The sequence below is a fragment of the Anguilla anguilla genome, chromosome 10 (genome assembly GCF_013347855.1).
Source record: "Anguilla anguilla isolate fAngAng1 chromosome 10, fAngAng1.pri, whole genome shotgun sequence".
Taxonomy (NCBI): domain Eukaryota; kingdom Metazoa; phylum Chordata; class Actinopteri; order Anguilliformes; family Anguillidae; genus Anguilla; species Anguilla anguilla.
Window position 1 is genome coordinate 46,932,825 of NC_049210.1, and position 8,387 is coordinate 46,941,211.

The 8,387-nt window shown below is 39.5% G+C and overlaps 1 protein-coding gene across 7 annotated transcripts in view; it reads right to left on the bottom strand.

Moving 5' to 3' along the window:
- nipbla (NIPBL cohesin loading factor a) overlaps positions 1 to 548 on the bottom strand; it is a 58,851-nt gene extending 58,303 nt beyond the window's left edge. For 3 of the 7 annotated variants that reach the window (XM_035436270.1, XM_035436272.1, XM_035436271.1), the window contains exon 1: positions 92 to 548. The gene's annotated coding sequence lies outside the window, so the exon portion shown is untranslated. The remainder of the gene's footprint in view (positions 1 to 91) is intronic. The other 4 variants (XM_035436268.1, XM_035436275.1, XM_035436274.1 and 1 more) reach the window with 4 other exon arrangements.
- Between the last annotated feature and the right edge of the window lie 7,839 nt (positions 549 to 8,387).

An 8,387-nucleotide genomic window follows, 5' to 3' on the forward strand; every position in this document is an offset into this window, starting at 1 on the left:
AACACTACACTGCGCAAATTCAGATGAAGTTGAGTAACATATATCATTAACAAATACGAAACAAAGTATTTAATTACAATTAGCCGTTTACCTCAAGATATTTTGTTTAAAAAAGGAAAATAAAAAATCTTGTAAACGGTCCGGGTCTGTATCTCTGGCTCCCCCTCTCTTTCTCACAGCTCCTCCGTAGAAATAATGTAGATAGCTGGTTAGCTAGCTGGCTAGCTAGCTAACAACAATAATCCGGGTCGGGGAGGTTCGTTCTTCTTCCGTCTCACTGCAAACATGTAGGCTTGAACGGGTGTAACTGGGGGAACATTCGATCGTCCGGTCTTTTCGCCGGTTTTACACCGACACCAAAGGAAAATGTTTGTATATTTCGCCCGATTTTGGAAAATTATGACGACTGACGCGGGGATCAAAAGGGTCCACTCAGACTCTCTCTCCCTCTCGCAGAACAAAATGCCGACCGGAAGTGCAGCTGCAGGAATGACTCCCTCCACCGGCGCCAAACCAACAAGCAGCGACTCTCTCACTTCCGATGCTTTGAGATCCCGCGTACGCTCTTCTTTTCGAACGGCGATGTAGATTTTACCTCAGAAGTGTTTTCGCGCCGTTTGCAGAAGAGAACAACCTCAGGCATGGTCGACGGGGAATAAGGAATAAGCCAAAATTACGACCAAAACTTCTAAACACTTATTTTCCTGTTGTGGTCGGGTTGTGAAAGCACATCCCTGTTTAACCAAGCGAGGGAGCTGGTGAGCTCGGTACGTTTCGTCCGGGGTCATTCATGTGAACCAGCCCAGCACACACACATTCAGTTGTACCAGAATGGTGTGTGTCTATATATATAGCAAGCCACAATTGCACGATATATGTTTCAGAAAGATTCCATACAAATGGCCAAAAATACGCACATAGTACAGAGGTGACAGAAATGTCTCAAGAAAAGTGTGGGAAAGTTGAAAGTGAAACAAACTGGAGACAACCAACCAAAAATAGAAAATTAACATCAAAATAGGGAACCACCCCAACAGAAAATTTTGACAGACATGTTTGAAAGGAGGAGTGGCACGGTGGCACAGTGGGTAGCACTGTCACCTCACAGCAATAAGGCCTGGACCTTTCTTTGTGGAGTTTGCATGTTCTCCTCGTGTCCGCATGGGTTTTCTCTGGGTACTCCGGTGTCCTCCCACAGTCCAAAGACATGCAGGTCAGGCTAATTGGAGACTCTAAATTGCCCATGGGTATGAGTGTGTGAGTGAATGGTCCACAAAACATCTACATGATTCTGCTGTCACTTAGCCCTGCAGATATAAATATTTGGGAAGATAATTTATTGACAATCTCTTTGGGGATGCAGACACAGTTTTCTATACAGTGCTCCTGAGAAATTCTCATTAAACAATGGCTATATTCCTTATCCTACTGTAGCCTGTGTTAGAATGTAATGCGTACATCCCAAAGTTAGCCCTGATGCCTACGCAAGGCAAGCCACATTAGAGTAAACTGAATGGCCCACACGTAACTAAATGCATCAAGGCCAGGTTATGTCTTCATCAGGTGTGTGCAGGATACCCTCACAACTTAATTCTCTAGATAGTATTTATCCATTCATCAGTTTGCATGGCATCCCAAGCACAGCATCATCCTCAAACAGAGATCAACAATCAAAGCAACCTGTAATGTTCTCTCTTTTGCATTCAGGGGCTATCACAGCCTAAGGGCTGAATCAAGTGCACTTTCCATATGACTCACCACTAAAAAGGGTGAGAGACTTACTCGGAAAAAGCGCTTATAAGCAAGCCTGGATTCGGCCCTAAATGTCTTAAGAAATTTTGGAACTGAAGGGGTACTGCAGTCTTCTGCGGCACAACCTAGTTTATCAATCAATCACAGTACCCACCCAGATAGAACGTCATTTTGGGCAGCTAGCTTTGGCTGCTTAGCTGAGCACTCGGTGCTAAGACATGCTCTGCAATGAGCAGCATGCAACACAGTAGAGTCACACTAAGCCACACATGTACAGTGTGTCAGTTCAGGACTCGGTCATTATATGACAGTAAAGGGGAGATGAAGCACATATTACCTCCTCCAAGAGCACGTGTGTCACATTTATGGGCAATGATCAGTGATAGTTAAGTACAGCACAAGGAACAATGTGCAACAGTGACCTCTGATAGTGATTGGTACCTACCACGTCCACAAGCATCAAGCAGTGGGTCAGGCAGGTCATTGGTTAAGGAAAAAAAAGATTGCATTCGTAATCAATGTAATGCTGTTTGAGAACTTGTGTCAGAGTCACACACTGAGCTTGGATTATTCTGAACCAGGAGTTCCCTACTGGCCTTCTTTTTCTGGAAAATTCAGCCTGAACTGGTACCATGTGAAAACAACAAAACTGGTCCGATTTCTCATACTAATTATAACTTGCATAGATAACAATTTTATAACTACACTATGGCCTGGAGTCTGTCAACGTCTGTTATTAACCTTGCCTCACAATAAAAGCAAGCATTGCACGTGTTCCTCACAAATGCAATTTGGCAACATACATTTGGTGATGACTGAAACTTCCAAATTGTGTTTCTGATAAAATAATGAACACTCAAATTTAACTGTATCAACATTAGTAGAAAGTAAGAAGTATTGTAGAAGTGATAAATTAGTTAAGAGTGGTAGATTTTCTGCTGTGAACCAATTCAGTGTCCTCCATTTGGGGCTAGAAGTAGTACCTGATAGTAACTGATGTGGCTGTGACACTATGCATTCATTTATCCCTCCCTGTAAATAATATTCCAGCTAATGAGAGACATATGAATGAATGGTAACAGCTAGCAACTTAAACCCGGCTCACTATTATTGTTACAGAGATATTAATGAACAAAGTCAGAAATAACTTCCCACAATGCCATGGGAACAATTGCAGGTCCCACCCTGTTGAGTGCTTTCAATGACCGAGCCTCTGTGTCGCTCTGCTGGTTACCTTTGAACAAGCAGCCGTGGCCCAGAAACAAATAACACTTCTTAGATGTGGGAAGCAAAGGCAGCCATTTGAATTATCTCTCTAGATATACTTCTTTGCGATATTTAATGCTTTAGAAATAATTCCAAACGAACATTGATATAAAGAGAGAAAAAGCCAAATATATTTTGCCATGCCGTGCAATATGCTCTACAATATTATCAGCTATCAAAACATTTCAGGTGACTAAAAACCCAAAGCACTCTTCTGTGTTCTTTAGCCTTATTTGATATGTAACTCATTGATGAACAAGTCTTTATATTATTTATATGGAAACTGTGGGCTACACTATTTTCAATATCAAGAAAAAATAACAAATCACAATTTTTCTTTAAAAAAAGATATTATTATTATTATTATTATTATTATTAGAAGTAGTAGCAGTAGTAGTATTAGTAGTATTAAACACATTGGGAGGAATCATATACCATTCATCCACAGAATCTTTTCAGTTCTTTGGGCCTCAGTAGGTGAGGAGGATAATTTCTGCATACACATCCTTCTTTCAGCACCAAACCCACTGCTGGTGCGTCTGGCCAAAAAGATACAGCTCCCAGTTCAAATCCAAGTGCTAATGCCATTAATAAAGTCCAGGTGCTTAGATTTATCGATCACTCCCAATAAAGGAAACTGTTTTGTTGGACTCTGTTCCAAATAGTCTATTGGCATGGAAATTACATCTATTTGTAGATTTGGTGACCCGTAGATGCAGCCAAGTTCTGTAAAGTTCCCACTGCCCCCTTGGATTCCTTTGCTTCTGGAACCATCTTCCTCACTGCGCACAGTGCACTGGGCAAGACACATTTACATCCTCTACCAGTCAGGTTTACCACTGTTCCAGTTATTTTAAACCTTTCAGTTTTAGCCTTATTAGTAGAAATTGGCATATTTATACATTTTTTGCCCTTTGTTTTCCAGTTTCCTCTTTTATGTCAGCCAACAGCCTTTTGTCTCTTCGTTTGCGAGCTCTTTGCCTATCTCCATGGAGATGGATAAGTAATGGATTTTCCATGTGTGTCATTTTTAAACCCCAGGGAAACAGGAAGCCCTGGAAGGCCATAATACAGTTCTTTAGGACTGCGATTAACTTATAAACGTAGAATGGTAATGCAGATTTAATTTTGTTTGATTTAATTTATTAAAGTCTTTGATCTAATTAATTAAAGTCATTAGGGCTGCCACTTTTTAGGTATACAATTATTACTGTTTTATTTATTAAGCATAAGACAGATAATGAACATTATTCTAACTTCTACTTATGTCATTTTCTTTATTTTGTTTTTTTTTATTACACGTTTTAAAACATGATTTAACATTGCATTTGCATGATAGGTGTCTTTTCTGTTTCATAAGATATCAGTCAGTAGATATGAGCAATCATTTGAGCAAAAATAAATGGAAGATATTACCTGCTCTCAAGGTTAATACAATCTGATCAGTTCTTTTTTAATTATAAAGCACTAACAGGTATTTAAAGTTTTTCAGGAATGGCCACATTGAAATTTGTGTAAAAATGCACCACCTTGTGGTGCAAATGTATTATCAAATTCCAGCTCCTCTCCTTCCGATAGTCTAAATGAGCATATGCATCTTTAAACAGCTTGAAACAGCTGGGAAATATTTTATCAGCTAATTATTTCAGTTTACAACAAGAAGTATGAATGCAGCCAACTGTGATATTGCTAAGGGTGCAATTGATAAAGCTCATGAAAAAGACATCACTGAGGTGCAGGCTGACTGAAACCTCACTTGAATGGAAAGATTTCACGCAGAACTTCCCCAGCCAAATATGTTTGGGAAGAGGACAAAGGGTAGTTCAAATGTAATCTTTCTGTGGCCAATTAAATATTGCATATCAAAAGATGAACACATATTCATTCCATTTTAAAAACAATTGTAACATTTTTAACTGTTCTGTAATGATAATCATAAAAGCTTCACATCAAACTTCAGGGAAAAATAGTCTTAGCATCAGCATTTAGTTGCTACCTGTGGTGGAGGTCTTGTTGTTGTTGTTGTTGTTGCCACTGCTGTTAATCTTCTTCTTCTACTATTACTTCTTCTCCTTCTTTGTCTTCTTCTTCTTCTACTACTACTTCTTCTTCTGTACTCATCTGGGCCATTTTAAGCCTTTTGGGGGCCCTATGCAAAATCTTGTTGCAGACCACACCATACACTGAGACAATTTGCTACATTCTACACAGTAAAAAAAAGAAAACTTATTTTAATGTTGGAACAAAGTTGCATTGTTAAGAGTTAAAAGCAAACATGCAATTTATAAATAATAAACAAATACAATGGCCACATAGATCAGCGCAGATGTGATCAGGTCAGGCTTAATGATGCCATGCCATGATAAATAATCTTCAAACTAACAGATTTTAACATGGATAAAATGAGGCATAAGTAAGAAAGTTACTTCAACTTCAATCTTAAACTCACTCATTAAAATATTGCCTCAGTTTTCCATAAAATTGGCTAGCAAGCTGACATCTATTGCATTTATTTGCTAATGCGATGCCTATCCTGTTGATGTATCATATAGCAAGCCAGCGGATAGCAGTTCTCCCCTTTATTAGTTTGTCTCTTCTGGCCAGCTAGCAACACAACACTATTTCACAGTTGTTTTTGAAAGACACAATCACTGAATCATTGACAAACTGCCTGATTCCTGTGTGCTTATCAAATATCAACTCTTCTTTTTGCATCAAAGCCCGCACTAGGCCCATTACCCAGTACCCTTGTGGCATATTTACACATTGGAGCCAATCACAGGACACTGTACTGATAACAGTTAAGAATGGTTCATTCATAGCTTGAGGCCACAGATGATGAATCAGCATTCAGTTCAACACCATGAGGAAAGCACACTCTGAGCTCTGTAGCTCTCTCAAAGCAACAAAGGGAGACTTGCCCAGGTTCAAACCGCCTCCTCTCATCTCCGCAGCGACCTCCGCTTTATACACGAGAGAAGTTTCTCCGCGCCATTATCTAAATCCGTTCCTCGCGGGCCAAAGCGCGCGGGCTGCTTTGTGTGCCTCCCTGCTTTTAGTGTCATTGACCTGCCGCCCGAAGCCTGAGCGTCAGAGCCGTTAGAATCTACCGTTAGGCAGCTGCATTTCATTTATCGCCACTAGAGGGTGCCATTGTGTAACTTTGCAACTTCGTGTTTTTTGGTCAGGTCCCCGTTGGGAAAGAGATATCTATCCAAATCGGGTCTTCCCGGTTAAATAAACGTTAAATAAAATAAATAAAATTGTGGAAGGATTACAGTGTTGAAAAAAGATCAGTAAGCAGATTTGCATGCTGTTTCATATTTTTGGTATTGTATGAGATTTTTACTTCAATGTGAATCTTTAGTGTTTTCTTGCATTATTAAATGTGTTATTGCATTTTGTTAATTACCCATCCATCCAGGCATTATCTAACCCGCTTCTTTCTGGGCAGGGTCATGGGGGGTGTTGGAGTCTATCCCAGCATGCATTGGGCGAGAGGTAGGGATACAACCTGGATAGGTTGCCAATCTGTTGTAGGGCACATACCATTATGCACAGGGCCCAGAATATAAGAAAGCAAGGTCAGTTACAAAGTTGAAATGCTAGTTAAGGTATGCAGTAAACTAAGTGTGTCCAACCCACCCACATCCCCTGCAGAACTAGGCTGAATTATAAAACATTTTGAAAAGGCTTTTTACAAAGGAGCTAAAATTGAAAAAAACACCGAGTTGTTTGAAAGGGTTATAAGAATAAACTGAAGGGATTCAACTGCGGTGTAAGAAAAATAAGAAATCAGGGAGCGAGGAGAAGTATTTTTAACAATGAGCCTTTAAGAGAGAACTGAAGGCTTTGAAACGATGCTCTTCTCTAACATTGGCAGGAAGTTTGCTCGATCCCCAGAGAAAGTAAATGATTAAAGGTGCAGTTTCAGCCACTGAGGCAGTAAATAAGAGCAATATTAACATGACCAACAGGCAGCCAATCAGGGAAGCTGAACTGTGACATCTGAGAAAAGCGAAGAAGAGACAAGGTAGGTGGGATTAGCATTGTAATTCTGCATAAACCGAAGGGCCACTGATCTTTTAGTTTATTCAGAATGCACTCACATCCTTAACTCTGAGTGCAAACACATTCAGGACACTCTTTAAAACTTTACGCAAGGGCATGGGTTCTGAAACCACTGAAATGAATGGTGGTCCATTGAGTTGGATTTGAAAGGAGGCCAGAGGGAAAGAACACTATCTTAAAATAAATGCCATTCATCATGGAGAGAAATGTACAAAGCTTGAGCAGTGTTACTGAGAATAAAATGTTAGAAAGGACGAAGATTTACTTCAGAAGAAAAGCAGTAGTTACGGTCAAGAATAAGAATTTGGAAATAGATCAGTGCTACAAAACAAATGGCCTTGGCTATGATTGGCCTATTGAACTTGTTTTACTATAGAACACATACAATTGACATGTTCTATTATCTTAATTTCAAATATATTGCATATACTGTACAATGTATAAAGGCTCTGATGAGCATTCAAAAATTGTAGTGTTGGTGCTTATTTCCAGAAAATTCAATTTATATTTATATACAAAGAAGGCGACTAGACCATGGAAATTAACATAAAGTTGTAAGACTCTGATGGAGCTTGTGTCCAAAACACACCAGTCTCCATGTTTCAGTAAAAGTCTCCCAAAATGAGAGCTGTCCTCAAGTCTTACAGCGTTATGCTCTGAAGAATATGTCATGTAACATCATAGTATGGACCTTTCACTTGTTCTTGTTGAGAACTGAAGTGATCATTGGATTCATTCATGCATTTTTGCACCTGAATTTTCATCCACACCATAGTCCCTTCTGGAAGTTTTTATTCTGGTAAACCCAAAAATTATTTAACAGCCATAACATGAGCATTCAAACTTTAAAAAATTCTAAATACCCATGACCTATGTGTTTCAATTGCACTTCATATGGATTGCTGTTAATGTTTTATTGTACACGAACCAGTGATTTTTACATTAAGTATATATAGATTTTATTAGTGTTCATACGGGCCAATGGGTTCCTAAGGATTTTTGAATAATATTGGTAGAATATTACTGTCCACAAGGTGGCAGTAGAAGCCAGTGTTTAACGGGGTGAAGGACGTTCCACCGCCTCCAGATGGCGGCCACGTGTGCTCTCGTCCTACAGGAAGCACGGTACAGCACAGCCTACGTGGCGGTTCGCTAGCCTTCCTCGGAAACAGCCGTTAGAAATCCAAGCCAAAATAAAAATCATTAAAACTTACTCATTTTTCATTAATTGAAAACTAGATTTTCCAGAAGCTCAGCAGTTTGTATATCTATGCCTGAGTTTTAATCTGTTCATATCT